We start from the raw sequence: 23,353 nt of genomic DNA, 5'->3' as shown, positions 1-23,353 counted from the left end.
ACCCCGATAGCGGATGTGATTCGAGATAATCACATGCATAATGTTGGCACAAGGTACTGCTGTTTTAAAAGATAAAGTAAAGTAGATAAACTTTACATCTTTGTGAAACACTCCTGTTGAGGCTTCTATTGAGGAGCTATACCCCCTTCATCCTAGAGTACTTGTAGTCGTGCATGACACGTCTAGTACTGCGATGATCGGATGAGACGGTCGTGTGACCTCGAACAACACTAAATGCAAAATGTTGTAATCACATAAATGGCCTCACATTCGCCTTCACAGGCAAGATGCTCGGGTGGTTTAAATACCACAGCATAGAATGGGTCGTTAGTTAAGCAACCCCTAACGTACCTATTCGCTTCTTTGTGTCTGTCAAGGGAGAGGACAGAGCGGTACAAACTCCAATGGACAGGTTGTTAACAACCACCCTACGGACAACGATCCGGCCTCCCCAGTCATTGGAGTTAGGGGAAAGGGGCTACATTAGTTAGCTCAACACTTCTGCAGAAGTTGGATGCGTCCGTGGCACAGCCTCCTTTGGGGAATCCTCTCTCGGTTAAAGCCGTCCCTTTCGAGCGAACTCAACTAGCTATTCGGGTTATTGAAAATACATAGAATAACAAACGCCCGAACTAGTTTCAGTTGGGTCTACGTTTTGCCTGCGTGTACCTGTAGATTCGTAATTATCGAAACATAAGGTCTGTTCATACTGGTCGTTGAGTCGTGAGCTTCGCTTGCACTACTGCTTCTCTTGCACTACTGATTCGCTTGCACTACTGATTCGCTTGCACTACTGCTTCGCCTGCACTACTAATTCGCTTGCTTGCTCGATAGTTCAATATGCTACTCGTTGAGCTGTGTACGTCTGTCAAGGCGTTACTCTAGTTAGTTAAACTGCTTACACAGTTCTTTGCGGAGTAATAAGGAGTTTCTCATACTAGTTAAATGCTTATAATAGTAGCATTATGTCAGTTGCTACATATTAGCATGTGACTTGCTTTATCCCTTGGTCGAACTGTTTGGTGCTTATTGTAGCGTAGCACTTGTTGGCTTGCATCTCTTATGATTGATGTGATTGCATACAGCTCGTAATCTACGAACTAGTGGCAACTAGGATTTATGTGGTCGCTTGTCTTATAAGCTGCTTACATATTGTGATATAATTGTTGTCATATGATTGCTTATGAATGGCTTGTGATGTAATGGTTTATGCCTTACGATTAATTTAATTACTTGTTCATGGACTGAGCCATTTTATGGTAATTATATGTTTTACGAGCATTGCTATGAGTGCTTGTCTTATTTAGTTGTTTTGTTTGGCTGACGGGTAGAGTTATTTACCCTTCGCCCATAGAATCAACTGAATTGCCATATCTGCGCGTTCTCATGTGTCGTTTACACATGCTTTGAGGGCCTATTTGAGGATTGCAATATTACTCGTGGAAATCATACGATGCGAAGGATTTTATGCTTCTGCGCGGAGTGATACAATGCATATTGTTGATATACATTCTTGTGCCCATATTGTGGCTACTGACCTCGAGAGCAGTCAACTGTTCGAAGCAGTCGATTGTATAGATGCGTGTATCACCGAGTAGGGTGTCTGAGGAGCACCTGATCTCCAAAGCATTATCTGCGAGGGCGTGTATGATCAAGACCAGGTACCCGGCTAGAGTGGTAGATTCTTTGTGAGGATGTACACTGTCCACGAACGGGTAGCCGCAAGGACGGTGAACTCCTGTGAGGAAGTGTATGGTCCAAGATCAGGTATACCATCTAGAGCGGAATTCCTTGTGAGGTTATACATTTCCCAGACCAGGTGATTCGGCGTTGATCTTGTTGTTGGTATTAGTAGCTATCGACCCCAAGAGCGGTCTTTTGTGTTGATGCGTGTATCGCAATGATTTTCATTGGATATGGCATATGTTGGGGATCAGTTTCCCAAAGGTTTCGCTGTGAGGTTATACATTTCCCAGATCGGGTGACCCGGCTAGAGTGGGAGATCTCTGTGAGAATGTACACTGTCCACGAACGGGTAGCTACAAAGACGGTAAACTCCTTTGAGGAAGTGTAGGGTCCAAGATGAGGTATACCCTCTAGGGCGGTATTTCCTTGTCGGGTCGTATATCTCTCGTACCGAACGATCCGACGTGGATCTTGTGTTTTCGCTTACCATAAAAAGTTATGGTGAGCTGTGACGATCTTCTGAGATTGTTTGTGATAGCCAACTATGAATTCATAGTTTCGGCTTTCTGTTTTATCATGATTACATGCATGACTCAGATGTGAGAATCAGATCGTTAGTGATCATGTTTTGGACCTTCTACGGAAGGGTGAGCTTCTCTGAGAAGGTATGACGCCTTAGTGCGTCATAACCGGTGACAGTTAGCCGCGTAAGACTTTGAGAGATGAGAATAGATTAAGGTTGTTCAGGACAATGCGTTTGTTAGAAGTAGTGAACGACAAACGATGTCCTGATGGTGATTAGATGCAGAGACCTCATTCTAGGAATGAGGACAAGCTTGTTGCGTAGTAGTTCTCAACTTACGATCAAATGGATCGTATGCTGCTTACTTGCTTTGAACTGCTTACTTGCTTTGAACTGCTTACTTGCGTTGAACTGCTTACTGTTTGCACTACTTACGCATTTGCACTACTTACTCGCTCGCACGCCTTATTCGCTTGTACTGCTTACGTGTTTGCACTATTCACCTGCTTGCACTGCTTACATGTTTAACTGCATATCTGCTTTAAACTGCGTAGCCTACTGAATTAAATGTACTTAATTTAGTTCCTTGTAGTTTTTCTTGTGCACTTACTAGTTTTTCGCGAAACTAACCCATTCTATGGGTACAGGTGTTTATTAGGTACACTACGGGCGATGGCGTGATTGCAAGATGGCTTCAAGACTTCTTCTTCCTGCTCTTAGCTCGCGTTCTGGACGCTTGGGTTCGTATCGGATTTCCCTTAGGATATCCGAATCTTGTCAGTTTTGGTTCTTTTAGCTAACGTGCTCAAAGTTGTCAGCTTGCCTTATGGTTTATCAAAGAAAAATCTTCCGCTGATTTCATAAACAAACTCTGAAGGAAAGAGATATTTCTAGTCTCTTGCCAGTTTTCTGAAAAGGGTTCGCAAGTTTGAAATTTGGGGCGTTACAGTTCTGAACTTAAAATGAGCTGGTTTGAGCCTAATTGACATGGATCTAAGGTAACCTAGGGGTAAAATGGTAATTTTACTGACAAAAATGGGGTAAAATGATACCTAAAATGGAATGGACCTGGGGTTAGACTCTTACACTGATCTACAGGGTTGGCTGACATCTGTGAGAGGGTGTTCTGAATGGACCTGGAAAATTTGGGGTGTTTACAATACTACTTGTGTTACTCATAGATATAATGCCCCAAAATTTTAACCCAAAAACACAATAATTTTTTCAAACCAATCATTTATTGTAAGAAAAATAAATATTGTGGAAACCCACATTTGGTTAACAATTTCGAGCGGGTTACAGGTATGCTACCAAAACTAAACCATAACATGCATCTATTAATTTAAAATCATCATCCACAAGTTTATAAATCAGAGGTTAAATAATTTAAACAACCTAAATCATAATAGGTGTCCAAACAAATTCAGAACCCAATAATTGGCCCTTGGCACACCCTGCATCATCCCGCCATCGCATCCAACATGTCTACTCATTACCTGTCTTAATAATATATGGGGTCAGACTTCATTCAAGTCTCTAGTAGAATAACACTAACAATGAATCACATATAATACTAATAATACAACAAATATGCATTTAACACAACGATCATGCTACAATTTAAGCAAATGATTCACATACACATTCATGGACAGGATATCAATTTAAACATGCTCATGCTTAGCATTTAATTATCCAGAGTATGTTTACAATACACAAGTAGGTACATACAAAATGAGGTATACGCAACTGTTATGATGCAAAATTTTACTTTTGCTTTCAAACTAACCTCTTGAAAAGATTTAATAAAAACTTGCCTCTGTTTTGAAAATATGGGGAAATTGAGAGAGAGTGGGACTAGTCTGTCGGTACGAGGTTCAACCATTCCTGGCGTCATAACCAGGGGTAATCGAACCAAGAATTGAATATTATGCCTTGCTTGCTTAACAGTCTTAAAATTATTCTAAGTCCTAGAATGCATAAAGAATCATACATGTGCTATAATTTTTGCAAAATGTTGATTGAAAACATGATGCAGGCTTCGAATTGTTGGAAAATACTTTGAAAAGGATATATTTTGAGAAAATTATTTTTTCTGAAGAAGGACTAGGCATGCGGCCTTAGTCTAAATGATGCAACCTTATTCTAAGTGGTGCATGAATGCTAGTTTATCAAAACTCTTTTTTGAAAAAAGATGTGAGAAATCCTCCTTTGTTTCAGAAATTTATTTTGTATAAAAGGGTTTTTTATGCCTTATAGAATTTGAACGAAACAAATTCGCTGCATATTCCAGACTATGGCCACGAACATGCTTTGAATATATCCCATTAAATCCTAAAAAGAGGGTTTTGAAATAAAAGTGTTGGAAATATGCAATGATTTTTTAGGATAGCCTAAGAGTGTAGGTTGTTTGTAACTTAAAAGAAGATGATAAATCTGAGTTTTGTTCGTATTCTCACTAAAGCCACAAATATGAACTCTACTAAGTTTATTAACTTCTTAAAAGAAGGTGCACGTGCCATTCGTGTTGACCATTGTAGAATTTGAAATATGAATAGGAATCATCAACCATAGCAATTAATATTGAGAAAATAAACTATATGCAAATGCAACTCTAATTTATGCATAAAAGGAAAATTTTACTACTTTTGTCTTTTGATTACAATTTACATTGAATAATTGAATAATAAAATAAAGAAAGGAAAGAGGAAAATAAAGAAAATGCAATCTAGAGCTTTCCTGCAAAATTAGCAAACAAGTTAGTAGAAAAATGTCAACTTTTCGAGATTTATCAAATAATATCTGGAAATTACGGGATACTTGTCCGTAATAAGCCTTTTTCCCATGCATTCATAAAATAAAAATCTTAAATAACATAATGGATGATGCATGATTAAATAAGCTATGAAAATAAACTGATCATGAAATTAGAAATTCGGAATTGAGGGAAAATGACCAAAATACCATTAAAAATTGATATTAATTACAAAATAGGATTAAAAATCAGGGGTTTTCAGAAAAGATCTTTGAAATATACTTAATTCGGGGATCAAACGAATTTAAAATGATACAAAATCGGGTGGAGAGCACCCTGACATGATTAAGAACATGAGCAAAATAAAAAATTACGAAAACAATCAATAGAAAAATATTAAATTTGCCACTGTTTCAACAAAACAAGAATCTACGGGGCATCAAGTTTTTTAGCAACAACTAAATAACATATTAAATGACCTCCAAAAATCATGAAAATTGTCATGGACACTGTTAACAATCCTAAAAATAGCATGAAAATGATAAATTAATTTTTATGATTATTTAAGAAACAAATATTAAATAAAAAAGAAGAAATCAGGCTATTGAACATAATATTTTATACCTATCACGGTGTCAGATCAGAATAGAATAATAAACAGAAATAAAAATTTATGAAATTTGACAAAGATGAACTAGACATGACGATAGAGAGTCTCTTTTTTTACAGATCAGAAAAATAATCTCCGGTTAGGGAGATATGATTCTGGCAAGATGCACTTGATTCTGGCCAATGCGTGATGACTCAAGAAAGATAGACCCCAATTTTGGGTTAAAATAAAATAGCAAATGACCTGCAAAAATTACCAAATTCACACAAAATAAACTAGGCATGTAAATAAAGAGATCATTTTTTATGAATCACAGAGATCATCTCCGGTTAGGGAGAAATTACTCTAACAAGATGGTCCAAGATCTAAGCAATGCATTGTGGATGAAGAAAAGCAGATTCTGGTTTTTGGTTTCAAGAAAATAGTAAGCGATGGTCAAAAATCACACCATAGAAACTAGATATGCAAACAAATCAGTCATCTTTTTACGGATTTGAAATACAATCTCCGGTTAGGGAGATATCGCTCCGACAAGATAATCCAAGATCTGAACCACGACTGACGATTCAAGAAGAATAGGTTCTAATTCTGGATAAAAATAAAATAGTAAACTATTATCAAAAATTACAAAAATCACATAGAATAAACTAGACACATATACAAAGATGCCACTCTTTATGGATGTGAAATACAATCTTTGGTGAAGGAGATATGACTCCGGCAAGTTGCTCCTTATTCTGCACAGCGTTTTGATGGTGCATAAAATAGGTTTCAATTCTCGATTTTATAAATGGGTCATCAGATCCTCAAAAATCGTAAAATTTTACCAAATTTATGTAAATATATCAATATAACCCTCGTAAAAATTCAGATCAAAACAATAAAAAAAAACACATGAAATAACGATGTTAACGCGAGGCCAGAATAAAGATTTACGCAGGACTCTTAAAGAAAATTCAAGAACTTAATCTAGCATGCATAAAATGTAAAAGAGAGTATAGATGCAATATTTTTTTATTTTTTTATGGATAAAATAATGTAAATCTACATCTAATATGCATATAAAATAAACAAAAATATAGAAAGCAAAAATAGCATGGGATTTGCTTTGATGTAGCCATTCAAAAGAAGGATTCGATCTATGAAAGATCGAATCACCTTCTTTCATGTGGCTGAAATAAAATCGATACCCAAGCATAAAAAATATGAAAGAAAACCATGAAAAGCAAAGGTTTACTTGCAGCTAGGTTGATTCACGGATGCTACCACACGAGAATCACCTTAAAAAAAATAAAGAAAGAAAAAGAGGTAGGTGGCACCATGGAAAAAGAAAAGAAAGTTAAAATAAAAAGAGAAGAGGAGGGATTTACCTTGGGGGTTGGCGGAGAAAGCTAAGGGGCTGCAAGTGAGAGAGAGAGAGTTGAGAGAGCATGGGCTGGACGTGCAGCCTTGGCCCCTTTTTATAAAAAAAAAGGCTAAAGATAGGGCTTTTGGATTAGCATTCAAAAGTTTTAAAAAAATTGGAGATTAGGGGGGCAATTTTCCTAATTGACTCCTAATTTAATTTTATTTTGACTTTTCAAACTTCAAACCATTTTAAACTCTATTAAAACAAATCCAAATGTGGTGCCGCCTAGGTGGGCCCCATATTTGATTTTTAAAAAAATTAATAAAGCTTTTTAAAAGAGTTAAAAACAAATAAAAATAAAGCTAAAAGTTTAAAAACAAGAAAAGAGTCCTAAATCAACTAGACTTATGAAATAAAATGAAGAAAGGAATCAAATAGTGATGCCACCTTAGGTGGGTCTTTTGGATTTTGGATTGGATCTAAGATCCATTTTGAAATTTGAGTTTGATAAAAATCTGAATCAAAATCCAAACTGGATCCAGATCTGACACATTGAAAAAGATATTTTTCTAAAAAGGCATTTCAAAATGTCAAATGTAAAGCACTGGGTTTTAGATTTAAAAGATCAATTTTGAATCCCAAGTTTGAAATTAGCAAAAAATTTGAATTCGAATCTAGATCCAAAGTTTTAAGATGATAAATGGATCTGGATCTCAAACAATGAATCTGGATCCATGTTTGAAAATGATAAAAGATCATCGAAAAGAGATAGAACACTTAGAATGGATCTTAAATAAAGAATAAACTGGATCTTGGATCAAAGATAAAATACCTACAATGTGGATCCAGATCAAGATGGAAATAGATCCTGAATATGGATCGGGAATGACAAATAATTGGATCCTGGATATCTGATGAGATAATCTAGGTTCAGAAAGCAAATCGAATCCTGGACATAAGTAATAGAATGAATTGAATAAAATATCTAGGTTTGGAATAGAGAATATATATCAGATCCGATATTGGATTCAATGTTTGAACTGAAATGTGAATTGGATCTCGGATATAAATAAAATATCAGATAAGGGAATTGATCTGAGTCCAAATTGGAAATCGCCCTGCTTGAAAATCAACAGAATTGATGTTCTGAATAAAAATGACCGAGAAATGATTTTCGCCCTACAGGGTGAAGAGTGACACTGGGTTGAACTGGTTTAAACTGGATTGGAGTGGATTGAACTAGGTTCTAAGGTTTTTAAACTCATATGAACTAAAAAGATACTAACTCAACTAGATTTCTAGACCAAGTGATCGAGAAATGACACCATTCTGAGAGAAATGGTGAAAATTTCACTATAGAGTGAAGTGAGTACCGAGAATGTGCTGGGTTTGAGCTGAAATGAAGGTAAGTTATACTGAGGTGAACTAGATTCCGAGTTCAGGCATGCTAAATTCTAGCTGAAATGAGCTAACATGGACTAAAGTGAACTCCAATAATATGGGAGACGAGGTTTAAACTAAAACTAGACCACTTGAACTCCTGGTGAGCTCAGGTTAGACACAGAGGAATAGAGTCGAGTGGAATTGACTGACTCAGAGACAATTGGCTAGGATTCAAACTAGAAATGAGTTCATTTCACGGGAAATGAATCAATTTTAGCTGAAATGATCAGAAATGAATAGGATCTACTCATCGTAAGCTCAGAGAAGCTAAAAATAACTGATATTCTAACTCTTCTGAACTTAAAATGAGCTTCGTTGAACCTAACCGACAAGGACCTAAGGTGACCTATGAGTAAAATGCTAATTTTTCAGGTTAAATGAGGTGAAGTGTAAACTGGAATGAACCTAGGGGTTAGACTTTTATACAGTACTACAAGCGGTTGACATCTATGAGGAAGGTGTCCATAATAGACCTGGAAAATTTGGGGTGTTTACAGCAACCAATTATGCATAAGCAGTTAATCAGTGCATGAATAGTTAATCAATGCATGCACGTACCCAAACACCAAACCATTCATGTATGTATGGGTAAATTTTTACCTTTAATTAAGTTTTTTTTCTTTAACTGATGCATGCAATATTCTAACTTACATGCACAACACAAGTTTTGTTTCTCTTCCTCAATAGTTTATGGGTACACACAAACGCCAGCACGGTGGCAAGAAGCGCAAGGTGTACATTCAATGACTTGTGCTTTACTAACCTTACATTGCGCACTGCCCAATCGCATAATTAGATGATCCAATATTGAGCCCGAAATGCAATCTTTGATATATAAGCGCTTATTTAGTTGAAGTCAGATCAGCAACACTCTGGCATACTATGTGAGGCATTTTTTCTCAAATCCAGAGCTCGAGAGAGACACTTTTCGAGCTTAAAGTAACACCCAAAGCATATTTATACCACATACACTCTTCCTGTAAGTCCAAGAGAATTAATTTACATTCACATTTAATTATTAATTTTCTAGTTCATTTATGCATTTTTGACATATACAACCACCCACACACCGGGTTAAGAGTCTCCATGTGGGGCTCATGCATCCCCTCCTTTTAGGGCAAAACATTGGTTATCGACAAACCACAGACGACTTTTCAAGCCTTCCAATGTGCATGTTTTTTTCTAAGTCTTACATTACAAATATAGCATCTAAACATATCATGAAACATACCACGTAGCATTTTGCGCATAGTCATATCACACAATATATTAAAGCATTATGCACAAGTAATATTCATGGTATATAAACAAACCACAAACCATACATGCATAAAAGTATATGAATCATACGTAAAAGCCAAAGTACAGTTCAATGCCATACTTGGTCTATATATAGTGCATAAACAAGTCAATTTCAAACAAGGTCCACTTCTATAACCATTACATGTACATGGGGTCCACTTTTGGAACCCAAACAACCAAGCAAACACATGTTCCATATTTGGAAATGTGTGGAAATGATTCCACCCAATTTATAAAATTTGCCAATAATTTATACATGCATATTTCACCCTCAAAGTAATTCACTATACTCCCACACGTCTTACCTAAATACAGGAAAAAACCTGACCTCAAAAGCAATATAGAAGAATTTATAAAAAAATTACAATGGAGGTCTAGTTTTTTTTTACAGAACAGACATGCCCATTCATGAAAACTCAATCAAGGCATCATCAACAACAAAATAAATTTTGACAATTATTCTATGTAAAGTTTGATACGATGATCTCACCAAAAATTAGAGTCAAATACTCACCAAACTTTTATTAATAATTTTATATAGTCTGTATTTTTTGTCCCTAGACAAGACAAAACACAAAATTTGGGCCATCTTGCTCTATTTTTAATTCCAAAAATATAGTAAATTATAACACAAGGTTTTATTACAGGTTCATATATGTATCAAGAATCAATCATAAAAAGATTGGATCAAAGCAGTATATAATCATTGGGTTATGAATTTTTTGATGAAAATCTGTCAAAACAAGTTTACTATCCGAAACAGATTTTCTATTTCACCTTGAGAAAGTCATAACTCCCTCATCCGAAGTCAGATGAATGCAAGGTTTATGCCAAAATCTTCACCAACATAAGTAGAATGACCTTGTAAATTTTCAAATTTTATCATAGTTAGATTTGGAGAAAACTATTTTATAAAAACATTGCTTGAAATAAAAATCATAGATAACAACATGTTATTCAAGAAATACATCAAGAATCCAAAATATATAAGGATCCATCATAGAAATCCTCAAAAAATGACTTTGATCCAATAAAATATCATCTAATCATGCTTAGATACATCTAAATATGCTACTCATATCTCCTAAAAGCCTATTCCAGGTTTTAAAAACATGAAAACACTTTAGATTGCATCAAATCTAAAAATCTACTTAGATCTGAACCATTGTTTGCTCTTAGGATGCGTAGGAAGCTTGTTCCCATGCATGGATTATATACCCTAGCCCGTACACGCATCTAAGGTTAGTGAAACCCTACCTTGATTAAGTTGAGTCTATGTATCCTTTGTCTTCAAAAAATACAAATCATCCTCAATATGCCATGAACAAAAGTACAGCTTCAAACATGAACAAACAATGGAGGATCTCCACCTAGAGAGTATGAGGGAGAAGAGAATAGAGAGAGAGGGTTGTCCAAGAAGAGAGAGATTGCTCACATGAAAAAATGTGAAAGGGGGTTCTTTACCTCCCTTTCATAGGTTTTCCTAAACCTAATCTCACCTCTAAACTAATCTCAACCCTTGATCTCACTTTAAACCCTCTAATCTAATGCCACGTCATAATAGTAGTTTAAATAATTAACAAAATAATCAATTTAGGAATGAGTGCCACTTGACACCACCTCAACAAAATCCATACCCAATAAGGTCTCTTCCTCAAAATCATGTAGAGGAGTTGGGTTCTATCTCAACCCCTTCACGCGGTGGAATATACCCCAATAAACCCTAATTTATTTATGTAACGGCCTAACAAATTTCAACTCAAAAATACAAGGATTTTTTTTTTGTTAACATATTGTTTTTTTTTTCTAATATGTAATAATGCAACAGTCTCACCAAAGGACACGTTCCAATCATATCAAGTACTAGACGGCCCGTCTGAGCTCAAGCGCTAGTGTCTCTTAGCCTTCAAGTACCAAATCCAATACAGAACTACTATTAACAAATCCGATTGAACCACTGTATAGAAGAAGTTATTAATTTAAGTCTTTCATCATTGGCATTGCCTTAACCGAAATAAGCTCTAAGGAGTCAACATGCGCATGCACCGGTGTTTAATAGCTCCTTAGAACAAAGTTCAAGAATAAAGCGTCCAAACGACAAAATCCTTAAGTTGGTATTCAAGTGAGCAAACACGACGAAAAATATTGATTTTTTAAAACCAAATTATCAAACTGGATTTTTGGTTAAATCTACCGAACACATTATATTTTAAAAACATTGACAAATCACACCAATAAGAGAAATTAACTGAACATGAAACAGTCCCATTTAAATATCAAACCATTAAAGCAATTATTCAAAAGTAGACAAATAAATAGTCAATGATTATCGAATTTAAAAAGAGACAAGTAGCCCTTGGCATCTCGAAAACATCAGCCCTCACAGCCCCCTCCAGCATCTTGTACTTGCTCCAAAGATCACATATTACCTGAAATACAATTTATTTTGAAAGCGTGAGACTTTAAAAAATCACAACAAAATTCACATAGCTAATATAAGTTACAGTATATAAAGCTTGCATAATATGCATCAATCACTAAATGATTGCATTAAACATCTAATAGATAGATAAACAATTTTACAGGATATTCATGCATTCATGATTTGAGAAAAATATACACAAGTATGACAGAACAATTTCAAGCATTCATTACTGCAATTTAAATAGAATCAAAACATTCAATAATATGCATGAATCCACATAATCACATAATCATAAATAAAAGTACAGTAAAGTAAAGTAAGTATTTTATATTTTACTTGATTACCAAATGCCTATCGGGTATGTGTAGGACCAACAGGAAACAGACTATACTACTCAGGTGTATATTATGCTATATATTTTAATTTTTTGAGTAGCTACTGAGTCGTCTCCCCAAGAGCAGAGTCACGTCGTGAGAGGCAACGGCATGCTCAGAGAGAATAATCATGATCACTCACTTCTACAGAAGTACCAGGTACATGCCCACCTAGGATATAAGAAGCAGTCCTGGTCTCCCAAAATTCTCTAGATTGGGAGACCATCGAGGCATTGCCCTTCGCAGCATAAGAAAGAATAGGGCCCAGAGAGTTCATACCGCCTACCCTCTCTAAGGTAGACCACCAGTTATTCTGATTCAACATACCTTGGTAAATGCATACCTGAAAATATATCATGGGATTGTCTTTATTAATAATGCCATGGGTAGATGTATCTACCATTTAGGCTAATGCATTGCTATCTCATTGTTCCCTCTTTGAAACCATAAATTATTATTTTATCAAGCACTCAAAGTGCTCTTGCAACCCTCTAGGATTTATATCATCATGCAAGCATTTCATAGATATTGCATCTCAAAGCATAACTTGCATTCTCATAAGAAAGGAATCATGTCAACATGCAATTTAACAATTTATTCATTTAGTATCACATAATTTAAATATTCAGAAATAAGCATGCTTCAATATCACATATAAAAATCAATCTGAGAACCACAATTCTAACATCACTATTAATTTATTTAGGTTTCATGGCTATAGTAGCCCGAAACTGCAACAACTGAAGCATGTTGCCAATTCACAATACAATCAACATGTCCATATTTATCTTTCACTTGCTTTGCAATAACAATCATACTCAAGCTCAAATTATCATAGAAACAATCACACTTAAATTACCATGAATGAATTTATTCATAAATCTCAATTGCAAAGCAAGCATGATTGTTACAATTGACAATTACAAAGCATTTTTCCTCAGAACAAGCCATCCTTGCACCACAACCATTGTAAAACCCACAAAATTTTAATAATTATCAAAATAAATAAATATTACCATTCATAAAAATAAATACGATAAAGTAATATAGAGTCGATCCAAATGGATCTTGTATCCAAACTGGATCTAATGGATCCAGGATTTTGAATTCGGATACGATGTATGGATTCAGATCTTGGATGGATCTGAAACCCGATTAAAATCCAAATTTTAATTTTCAATTACAACTAAATTCGTAAAGCACTTTTCTAAAGTTTCATCTCTTACGAATATCGCCCTCGTTATGTTCATATCCGATTGATATACGCTTTTCAGTAATTCACATGAAATAACGAGGTTTTTTTCTCGTTTGGGTCCCAAATTCGGGGATTGACTAGTCTTAGATTTTATAAATTTGACTTATAATTCTCGGAACTTGATTCCTCATAAACAGTGCTCACGCCACTTTTTACGACTTACGTGATTTCAAACATCGCTCATTATTGAAGTAGTTTTAGTCGCAAAAAAGTGCAACCAAGTAAGAGTTGGCGCACTAGTATGGTTGGTTGCCTCAACAGGAAGAGAACATGAGTCGAATCTCCGTGTATGCCAGAAATTTTTGTTAAAAACCGCTATTATATAAATTGCGTCAAAAGAGGATAAAAGGATTACGATTGCAAGAGTATGCAACGAAACAGGAAGCGGTGCACTGGTGGGGCTTGTTACCCCTTAGGGAAGAGAACCTCAGTTCAAATCTTCCTATGCGCCGAGCCATTTTGACAAAAATATTTTTATTACTTTCGCTAAAATTCGAAAAGACCTTAGAACTTCTCATTTAAGAGGGCTTAAATGAGGAATGACGTTTTTCAAGAGGGTGGTGGCTGACCAATTTCCCAAGTTGAAAACCCAATAAAAGGCATTAAAGAGGGTGAGAAAAATGTTTTAGGAAGACCACCATGCCCACGATTTTAGAATTGGGAGAAGGAGTCTTAAATGAGAATGGCGGTTCCAGGGAAAGAAATAAATGCCATCAGACGTCTATAAGTGATTAAATAAAATTTTGTTGCAAAAATATGCAACGAAATTGTGTATGGCACACTGATGGGGCTCGTTACCCCTTACAGAAGAGGACCCCAGTTCAAATCCTCTGGTGTGCCAAGATTAATTTTTTTTCGGAAATACTTTATAACCAACGGATTTTTTTTAGTAACTCATTAAAGTGACTTAAATGAGAAAAAGGCGTTTTTCAAGGAGAGAGGTGGGCTGGACGTTTTTCCAAATGGGAAGCCCAACCAAATCCCATTAATGAAAGGAAAATGGGAAAATGAAGTTGGAGGTGGGGGGTTACAAGAAAAAAAAAACGTTTTTGTTGAGACTTTACAAAAAATGAGGTGCCTTGATGGCTCCTCTTCTTTCCTCTCTCAACTCTCTCTTTCCCATGCCTATTCTCTCTCAACCTGCCGTAAGACAACCTTTTCCCTTCCACCATTGATTTTAGCAAGGTGTTAATACAGAAAGACTGTACGATCACCAGAGAATGAACCATTCATCTTCGAATTCACGTCTTCAACAAGGTAAGGGTATTTTATCTATGTGTCTATGTTCAGTGCCCTGTCGCACAAATATAGTGCAGCACCTTCCGATAATATTTTTTTTGGCTAAAGCTATTAGATGGTGAGCATGGTGCGGTGGGAAATGCATGGATGTTCAACCATCCGATTTATATGCGGAGGGTGTGCATTCAGCCATGCATATAAGCCATGGCTAACGTAGGTCTCTATAGCCTCTAGTCTTATATTTGATTTCCCATTGAATCTATTTACAGAAGTGTTTAGTTAACCAAGATAACTAAACCCAGATTTCGGCACATGGGTAGGGCCATGCGAGTATAGGCATTTCAATGCATATGTTGTATCCAAGTAGCCATGAAAAAAAATAGAAACAAAGAATCTGCACGTGGTCAGATCTAGGTATTTGCAGGGATCATGACATCTTTTAGGTTTTATTTTCCATTCAATGAGTCTAAACGTTGCCTTTGTACAGTTGTTTCTTTTTGGACTTGGCAATGTGCACCATTAAAAACATTAAATATCTATCTACAGTAAGTTGTATGCACCAAGGTGATGACACACACGTTTCCAAATATGCTACATGATCCATGGTGCTTGGGATGGTTCAGTCCATATATTGTTCACAGAATTTTTTTCTGTGGTATACATTGGAAGCATGATAAATATTTTATTTGATTATTAGACAATGAATGAGAGATCAAACACTAGAATGAAGTTAAACTTTGGTGAATTTTAAACTTATGAGGGCATAGGTCGGATCTCTGGATTTCATACGTCTCATGTAAAGGATCAAAGGAAGATCCAACCTATAGACTTCAACACAACAAAATATTATTTTATATATAGTTACTTTACATGAGACCTTAAGAAGTTCTAGGTATGAATTCACATATACCATGTTCTCGAAATCAAAAGTTGTGGTCCCATCCAAAGTTGTTCGTTAATGTACTCATGCACTCGTTTCAAAACACCTGAACTATTAATTAAGAATGGCCACGAGTGCACATCAATAGTGAAATATGTGAATGTCTTAATGATGTAGGTGAAAGGGCTGATGGAATCATATTTCAGCCATTTCATAGGTCAAGACCATGCTGCAACATACACGAAGTCATAATGAGTATGATTTACAAAAAAAAAAAAACTATTTTAGAGACGAGCTGCAGGTTTGGCCTGACCCGACTAGGGTCTGTTGACCCTACACGGGGTGTGCAATATCGGGCCATTGGCATACAACCAATGCAAGGTATCCTAGCTGGAAGTGGCATGACCAAAATGAACTGCATTGGTGTGCTAATTGAGGTCTGCCGCAACCCCAATTTGTTTTTTAAAAGTCATTTTAAAAAAAAAATTTGTTGAAGGCTAACCAGTTGGGCCTATCAATATCCAATCAGTTACTTGCACCCATATACGCCCCCGATCATGCCTTGTTGCTTGCAGCAAACTCATGCTATTGTGTTGAACAAGGGCAATACCAGTTGCACACTACGTGGGTGCAACTGATGATTTGCACTGCGAGTGCACCGAGCATGTGGAGGTTGCTAGGTAATGTTTCAATACAAGTCCCCTTAGGGTGAGACATTTCGGATCCAAAACTGTAACACGCATCATCTTGTAATACACGACATGTAGGGGTCGGCCTGACCTTAACATACAATTCTGCAAAGGCTATTGTTGTGGTCATCCTGTCGTGTTGTCCTATTTAACATCATAGTAACTGATTGTGGTATGTAACAGTGGTAGCAATTGTAACCATGGATGTATAGTATACTGGGTCTATCGACTCCACCAAAGAGTCACCATCCTGGCAAGTCATTTTGCCCATATACCACTCATTTACTCTTGGAATTTCATAGATTTCATTCTAAATATCATACCACAACATATGTAAATCTATTGGAATTATAAAACAGTGATGTCATTAATAAGCGTCTTACAACAGAAAATGCAAACCCGTTATTATTACACTTTAGTACAGAGATTTGATCACAAGTCTGCACACACGATATGTAACTTTTACACACAAAGTTTCAAGAAACTTTTGAGTATGAGCAAGTCTACATACAAGTTATTACACATAAGAGTGTGTCTATAAAATCGTGTGTGTCACATAGGTGAGTTTGAAAATTTGTGAGGTATGCAATTCTGGAATGTGCATAACCTGTTATAGATGTGAATCTGTAGTTTAAACACTTGTGTGCGCTTGTTGGTTAATGGATGACCCACACCTAAGAACAACGATACAAATGCATACAAGGGTATGCTTATACAGGGGAACATATGAATTCATAAATGCAAATTTCATCGTATGCAAATGAAATTAATGTTATGCTATTATATTGAGCCTTGACAAAGGCTGAGATATTCATGATGTAAACAGTTTCGTGTATGAATTGAATGAATGATTCACATAGGAATGAGATATCTAAGACATATTCTGGTTAAACATGGTTTACATATGTAAGTGCCATACGAAGGTTATGACTAATGTTTCAATACATGAATCACTTGTGGCTAAGTGCATAAGTTTGTTATAATTGCACAAATAAAAGAAAACTACAAAGGGCATGATGGTACAAATTGAAATTGAGCATGTCAAATCCTTGTGATGCCATATAGGCACCTATGATGCTATGTGAATTGCATATAATTGAATCATGACTTAATGTTATGACATGTTTACGTGCTAACTGATCTATGTATTCTGCAAAAGTTTGCATACATAAGGACATTTTCACGCCATGATCATTTGAAAGCTTAAAATCGAGCTTGCAGCAAGCTGATAGTGCCATACGAGCACTTATGAATTGTTAAAATTGGGTTAATGCCATGTTGCAGCACAACCAGTGAGGTACGATATGTATACCCTAGCACCAAAAAAACATAACTAAATTAATATATGGTGACATAAATGAAAACTCTGGACTCTGGGTATACCTGAAAGACGGTATATGTTACCAGTTTCTATTTGGGATTCTGGGTATACCTGAAAAAGGGTATATGTTACTGGATTTTCCCAAAGTTCTGGGTACACCTGAAAGACAGTGTATGTTACTGGATCCAAACAAAACAAGAATGAAAAATATGCACATATAAAATAAAATGAGAGGATTTTGGGTATACCTGAAAGACGGTATATGTTACTGGTTTCCCGGGATACTGGGTATACCTGACAATGGTATATGTTACTGGTTTCTCAGGGCTCTGGGTACACCTGAAAGACGGTGTATGTTACTGGACCCATGGTCTACCTTGGAGAGGGTAGATAGTACAAACTCCGTGGAACATTCTAGTTTTGTGAGAGCGAGGCGTCTCACCCGGTCCCCAGTCCTAGGAGTTAGGGGATCAAGACTACCAATTTGTCCTAGGTGGTAGATCCAAGTCTTCTGCAGAAGTACAGAGTGCATCCTAATTCTAGTTCTAGCCATTGGGGAGTACTCTCTCGGTCGTGAACCATCCCTTTGGATATCCGTACGGCTAGTCATACGGGTTATAAAATAATAAATTCCCGTGTGGTCTCGGTCCGCTACGATGTCGAATGTCTGTGCGTACCCACAAGGTAATTAACAAGATGAAACATAAAGATAGTGCATTCAGAAAAATCTTCAAGAAATTGCATACTGCTTGATGTTGAAACTGTTGAAGTAAGTTGTGACTCCTGTAGTGCATGATTCAAATTAGTTTTCCGTTACATGGAAATTGTGATAACTTATGAATGATGTGTTGAACGTTGATGTTTGTGCTTTATACACACTTTACATGAATTGCTCCAGTTAAGTCAGGTGTATATCCTCATTAGTTCCAAAGTTATTATTGTTTATATAAATATGGTTCATGCATATGATGTATCGTGCTTTGACATTGATGGAATATATCATGAAATACTTGACTTTAGTGACTTGTACATTTATCAATTGTTAAATGGTGATTAGTTCTATCTAAACTTGTTGCACATATACTTGTACACATGACATTGTGCACACTCATATGGATATTATGCTTCTTACTCAGACGTGGTAGTCTGACTCCTTCTGATTTAATATTTTCAGGAAACGGTATGGCGAGCAATTGCGGTCTTCGCTGCGGACAGTGCTATGTGACCATATTTTCTTCGAATGTCCTGAGGATTTCTGACTTGTAATAAATCTTCAAGTTGTAAATGATAACTTGTATTATTTCAATGCAAGAATTTATTTTACTTAAATGCTTTGAGTTTGTGCTATTACTTGTAACCCGCCCAAATAATTTGACTAAGGATTTAATAAAGTTTTTCCGTTGTTGTTTAGAAAAAAAATTATTCCAAAATTTTCAAGTTAAATATTTGGGGCGTTAGAACCATAACTCACCAAATGCATTCAAACTCACATCTTTTTACAATTGAAAACATGTCTTTCTTCTAAGTGTCACTTTAAGAGTCGTAGCCTCCCTAATGGCCCTTCTTTTTCCCTCCATATAAGAATGATGTGTAATCCATCTTGTTTCTTATGTTTGGTTGCCAATATCTCTTTCGAGTTTAACTTTGCCCACATCTTTTGCATTATATTTATGTGGAGAGGCAAGGGCACTTGTATTATGTGGCTTGGCTGCATGTATACAAAATTCTCAAGTTGAAAAAGGTCGTATGTCCTAGAGAATATAAATCACCTCTTACGATCCCCATTGTTGCTACTTAGTTTGATTTGATCCCCTAAATTTATCATACATCCATGAGATGAGAACTCAAAAACATACTAAAGATTAGTTGTTAATTCACTTACTGTCAACAAATATTTTTTTTATCTTAGGACTGCATAAAACATTTTTTTCAAATAATAGATGGCTTAGAATAAATTTTCGCATCACCGATGAGTAAGAGTGAGCCTTTTATGATTTTCAACCATGATCGAATTTATAACATCATATGGTTTCAAATTGAAAAGCTTCCTCGAATAACTTGTCATATGTGCCATTGCCCTTGTGTTAGGAAGTCATTCCAAGTCTTGGCTGTCAGCAATAGTCAAGACAGCAAGTGATTGGGAAACATCTTTAACTTGCAATGTGTGATTGGAATTGATTGAAGCAGTTTATGGTCAAATGGGTTTTCTTGTTGCAAATTTGATAGACAATATTTAGGGCCTTCTCTTTTGCACGGCTTTCATCCTCTGTTGAAATGGTGGAATAGCCCTTACTGTCCTTTTTCTTAATTGCCTTGATCATTTCATTGACACCTATTCTCAATTCCTCCTTGAACAAAGCCACATCCTCAGAAGTAAAAACATTGATTTCCTTCTCTCCATTTTTGTTGATCACACTAACCAAAATAGGCCATTTGGCATTGGTTATAAGACAAAATTACTGCATGTCACTGCAAGAGTGGCACAATGTTCTTATATGGAGGAATGGGTGGCCTGATCATAGAGGAGACAAATGGTTAGTAACCTTGGACAAGGCCATATAAAAACCAACAGACCTTTTCTGATCATCGACGACCTTGCCTATCATGGCAAAATCACCATAAACCCCTTTAAAATTTTGAATATATTCAATAAGAAAGTTTAAACCTCTCTTTAGTGCATTCATTTGTTGGGTCAAATGAAATTCCCTCTTGTAAATATGGAGTAAAAGCGTTCAAAAGAACATTCCATGAGTTTTGGATGTTTCTAAGTTGGCAGTGATCCCAAGCACACTCTTAGAGAGAGTGATTCTTATACTCTTTAATAGTCAGTTTGAGTGGCACAAATGCAACATAGGAGATTTTTAACCTTTGAAAAATACGTAAAAATTAAACATTTTCTTTTCTTTTTAAATAAACAGCAAAAATGAATTTAAACTTTTGTTAAAAAATTCCGGTGAGTTACATTATAGGAACCACAATATAAATCAATGCATAATTTAATTCAAACTTGTATCATATACAAATTCCTTTACAAAAGTTTAGGCAGTTAAACATTTAGCATTGAAAAATAAAAATCCTAAAGTTTTTTTGGGATCTTGAAAATCTTGATTCTTTGATACCACTCTTATCGAGTAACCACTGTCGTGCAAGGTATCATGTACCTAAACCTATATTTTTTCATAACACAGGGTCAGACTTGTGACAACATGATAAGTAAATACCAATTTCAGGTAACTTAAAATATCAAACATATTCAAGAATCATAATTTAACTCAACTTGTGTAATTCAGATTCAAACTATATCAAGTTATCATTTGATGCAAGGTATCACAATGCAAAAATAAGTACAAAGATTTACTAATATAATTTTAGTAAATGACAACTCATGTATTTAGTATGCTGTAAATAACCACTCATGCATTTAATACAAATAACAACTCATGTATTTAATAACAATGACATGATCCACCTTTTTGCAAGTAGTTATTCAAATATAAGAGCTTTTGTTTCGATATTTATTAACCCTGCAAATACTCGCAAGCCACTAATCGTTGTACAATCGAGACCATTTAGGAGTTTATTATGCCCTGTGTATTTTAATTACCCCAAATGACTAGTGTACGGATCCCAATAAAAATAGTTTGTAACTGAGAGAAATTCCCTAAAGACCACTAACCACTTATTCAGATGCATCCTGAACTTAATGGATAAGTTTGTGTGATCTCTCACCTCAGTCTCCAAAACCTAAGAGTGACTAGAGACCCATGGAACAATTTGCTCCAAAAAAATTTATATATCACTCGAGGCTTATACCGCCTACCCTCTACAAGGTAAGCCAACTATGAATAGATATAAGGGTTGTCTTTTTAATGAAATTAATCATTTCATGTATTTTTATGTGGTAACAATTACAGTCATGTGTACTCAACCCATTAAATGTTGCTCTCTATATACAATCACTTCACCTATGAAAGCATAAAAATACTTTAAGTTTATGTGTAAGCACGATACATTTAACAACTTGTATATAAGAAAAATTTTAGCACAATAATACTTTTAACAATAATCACATGTTACACATTCATCAACATGCTCCATGGCAGCAAAGGTTGTCAGAACCTTAGCTATAGCCTACCCATAATAATTCATTTCATAAATAATAATTTCAGACATTTTAATTCAAAGCCTGTAGGGTTTTATGAAACCCCAATCTCATTATTGAACAACAATCTTTATAACAAACATTCAAGCATGTTACCTGAATCAATATATGCTAACATAAATTTATATATGAAAACATAATTCAAAGTATGCGAACATGGATTTAGGTATGTAACAGTTCATGCTAACATAAATTTACATCTACAATTCTGATGCAGGTATCCAGAATATATTTAACATTTTAAATTATAAGTTTTTGGTATAATAACTTACTTTATTTTTTATGTAGTAATCAGTGTATCAAGGTAGACCCACAAATTTTCTAGAATTTTAAATACAATATAGAGAAATTTTAAATATAAAAATATGGATTCTATATTTAACCTAGCTAATTAATGCTACTTATATTTCTAGAATATAGAGTTTCTATATGAATTAACCAAAAATGATTAATTGGTAATTATTTGCTAAATTTGATTTAAAAAGCAAGGTCCAATTAACTAGTTATTTTTGAATTATGCCTTAAGTCATGATTTCATTTTACTGGAAAATAAATTACAGTATTTATGTAAAGTTTTTGACCTTGTGGACTAGATCAAGCGAGAAGGTCTAAAGCAAAAAAATAAAGTCTCAAAATAGAATTTCCAAAAAATAAACACTCAAAATAGAATTTCAAGAAAATAAAGACTCAAGATGGAACTTCAAAAAAATAAATACTCAAAATGAAATTTCAAAAAAATAATGACACAAAAAAGAATTTCAGAAAAATAAAGACTCAAAATAGAATTTTAGAAAAATAATGACTCAAGATGGAATTTCAGAAAAATAAAGACTTAATATAGAATTTTGAGAAAAATAAGACCTAATATGGAATTATCATGAATTGACATTGTTAAATGGAATATCAATAAATAATAAAATAACAATTAAATAAAGTAAATGGAAAAGGTAACTAGGTAGTTAAGATAGTTTGATTTAAACTAAATGAAAGTACAACAAGGAGGGGGGAAATTTTTGATAATGATGAATTTTAAATCCAAGTGAGATACACTAAATCCCAAAGTGAATCTCCAAAATATCATAGGTAAAACAAATAAAGTAGAGAAGCTAGAATCTTTAGCTCAAAATAGGTTTTCATATTAGAAAAAGTCTACATGTGATATGAAGGTCAAGGGTTATGCTTAGCAGAAAATTTTTAAGAATTAAGATGATTAGATCTCAACTCTTTATTCCTTGTAATAGATCCAAGCCACACATTTTAGATGTAATCATTACCTTAACCCTATAAATACCCATCAAATTGTAAATGAGAGACATCTAAGAGTTCACAAACTCTTTCTCT

This window comes from Nuphar pumila, chromosome 11 (genome assembly GCF_984573655.1).
Source record: "Nuphar pumila chromosome 11, dmNupPumi1.hap1.1, whole genome shotgun sequence".
Classification (NCBI taxonomy): domain Eukaryota; kingdom Viridiplantae; phylum Streptophyta; class Magnoliopsida; order Nymphaeales; family Nymphaeaceae; genus Nuphar; species Nuphar pumila.
Note: the sequence above shows the minus strand (reverse complement) of the source record.